The sequence below is a fragment of the Mustela nigripes genome, chromosome 9 (genome assembly GCF_022355385.1).
Source record: "Mustela nigripes isolate SB6536 chromosome 9, MUSNIG.SB6536, whole genome shotgun sequence".
In the NCBI taxonomy this organism is placed as follows: domain Eukaryota; kingdom Metazoa; phylum Chordata; class Mammalia; order Carnivora; family Mustelidae; genus Mustela; species Mustela nigripes.
Genome location: NC_081565.1, coordinates 66,693,463 through 66,696,758, shown reverse-complemented (window position 1 = coordinate 66,696,758; position 3,296 = coordinate 66,693,463).

Sequence of the window (3,296 nt, the reverse complement as noted above, 5' to 3'; positions counted from 1 at the left end):
CAATCTTGATCATGAAGTTTCTGAAACATACCCAGGCCTCTGAAGTTCTAAGTCTGTTACAACTATTCAACATCAGTTAACATCAGTTAACAAAATCAGTTAACATCATACACCACATCAATAAAACAAAGGATAAAAAATCACTTGATCATCTTAATAGACATAAAAAAGCATTTGACAAGGACTATACCCCAACATAATAAAGGCCAGCTATGAAAAACCCAAAGCTAATACCATCCTCAACAGCAAAAAACTAAGAGCTTTCCCGCTAAGGTCAGGAATAAGAGAAAGATGTCCACTGTCACCACTTTTATTCAACATAGTACTAGAAGTCCTAGACATAGCAATCAGACAAGAAAAAGAAATGAGACATCCACATTGGTAAAGAAGTTAAACTGTCACTATTTGCAGACAACATAATACTATACACAGAAAATTCAAAAGATTCCACCGAAAATAAATAAATAAACTACTGGAAGTAATAAATGAATTTAGTAAAGTGGTTAATACATAGTCTTTCTTTCTTTCTTTCTTTCTTTTTTTTTGTTAGATTTTACTTATTTATTTGAGAGAGAAACAGCACAAGCAGGGTGGAGGGGCAGATGGAGAAGGAGAAGCAGACTCCCCAATGAGTATAGAGCCCAACATGGGGCTGGATCCCAGGACCCCAAGATCATGGCCTGGGCTGAAGGCACATGCTTAACCAACTGAGTCACTCAAACGCCCCTCCCTGTGTTTCTACGCATTAACAACAAAGTCTTAGAAAAAGAAATGTAAAAAACAAGACCATTTACAATTGCACCTAAAAAGTTAAAATACCTAAGAATAAACTTAAACAAAGAGCTGCAAGACCTATACCCTGAAAACAATAAAATGCTGATCAAAGAAATTGAAGATGACACAAACAAATGGAAAGATATTCCATGCTTATGGACTTGAAGAATTACTATTGTCAAAATTCCCATATTACCCAGAGCAATGCAGAGATTCAATGCAATCCCTATCAAAATACCAATAGCATTTTTTGCAAAACTAGAACAAGTAATAGTAAAATTTATATGGAACCCAAAAAGACCTTAATAACCAAAGCAATCCTGGGAAAGAAGAACAAAGCTGGAGATATCACAATACCAGATTTCAAGATATAAGAAAGCTGTAGCAATCAAAGCAATATGGTACAGGCACAAAAGTAGACACATAGATCAGTGGAACAGGATAGAGACCAGAGAAATAAACTCACAATTATACTCAGTTAATCTACAACAAAGAAGGCAAGAATATATATACTATGAGGAAAAGACAGTCTTTTCAGTAAATGGTGCTGGGTAAATTGGACCACTTTCTAACACCATACACAAAAGTAAACTCAAAAATGGATTAAAGACCTAAATGTAAAACCTGAAACCACGAAATTCCTAGAAAAGAACGCAGGTAGTAATTTCTCTGATATCAGCCACAGCCACATTTTTCTAAATATCTCTCCTAAGGCAAGGGTAATAAAAGCAAAAATAAACTACTGGAACTACATGAAAATAAAAACCTTCTGCACAGCAAAAGAAACCACTAACAAAACTAAAAGATAATCTGAACGAGATAAGATATTTGCAAATGATACATTTGATAAGAGGTTGATATCCAAAATATATAAAGATCTATACAGCTTGGGCCCCTGGGGGATTTAGTCAGTTGAAGACCTGCCTTTTGCTTTCAGGTCAGGTTGCAATCTCACTGTGGTAGGACACAGCCTGTGTTCAGTGGAGAGCCTGCTTCAGGTTCTCTCTCACTCTCTTTCCCGCTCTTGTGCTTGCTCTCTCTCTCTCAAATAAATAATTAAAAATCTTAGGGAAAAAAAGAACTATACAGCTCAACATTAAAAAAAAAAAACACAAAAAACTTAGTCCATTAAAAAATGGACAGAATACCTAAATACACACCTTTCCAAAGAATGCAGACAGATGGCCAACACACACATGAAAAGATGTTCTACATCACTGATCTTTAGGGATACACAAATCAAAACAACAATGAGATATCACCTTACATCAGTTAGAATGGCTAAAATCAAAATGATAAGAAATAACAAGTGTTGGCAAGAATTTGGAGAAAAAAGAACCCTCATGCACTGTTGGTAGGAATGTAAGCTAGTACAGTCACTGTGGAAAACAGTACAGAGTTTACTCAAAACTTAAAAATAGAAATACCATTATCAAAAATTCCACTATCAGGTATTGACCCAAAGAAAATACAAACACTAATTCAAGAAGATATATATACCCTTCTGTACTTTACAGTATTATTTACAATAGCCAGGTTATGGAACCAACTTAGTGTCCACCAACACACAAGTGGATAAGGAAAATGTCATGTGCGTGTGCTCACACACACACACACAGAGGAATATTACTTAGCCATTAAAAAAGGATGAGAGGGGGCGCCTGGGTGGCTCAGTGGGTTAAGCCGCTGCCTTCGGCTCAGGTCATGATCTCAGGGTCCTGGGATCGAGTCCCGCATCGGGCTCTCTGCTCAGCGGGGAGCCTGCTTCCTTCTCTCTCTCTCTCTGCCTGCCTCTCAGTGTACTTGTAATTTCTCTCTGTCAAATAAATAAATAAAATCTTTAAAAAAAAAAAAAAAAAGGATGAGAGGTTGTCATTTGAGACACTGTGCATGCACTTAGAGAGTATTATGCTAAGTGAAATAAGCCAGACTGAGAAAGACAAACACCATATTATCCCACTCATAAGTGGAAATTTTTTAAAAAATGAATTAACAAACAAAAAGAAGAATTAAAACTATAAATACAGAGAACAAATTAATGGTTACCAGAAGGGAGGGGTGAGGAGGAATGGGCAAAATGGGTGAAGGGGAGAAGGTGATACAGGCTTCCAGTTATGGAATGAATAAGCCATGGGAATGAAAGGCACAGAATAAGGAATACAGTCAAGGATGTTGTAGTAGTGATGTAAGGGGACAGATGGTAGCTCCCCTAGGGTTAACACAGAATAACATACACACTTGTCAAATCACTAAGTTGTGGGACGCCTGGGTGGCTCAGTTGGTTAAGCAGCTGCCTTCGGCTCAGGTCATGATCCCAGCGTCCTGGGATGGAGTCCCACGTTGGGCTCCTTGCTCAGCAGGGAGCCTACTTCTCCCTCTGCCTCTGCCTGCAATTCTGTCTGCCTGTGCTCCCTCTCTCTATGATAAATAAATAAAATCTTGAAAAAAAAATCACTAAGTTGTATGTCAAACTAATTGACATTGCGTGTCAACTATACTAAAAGTTTAAAAATGAACAAATA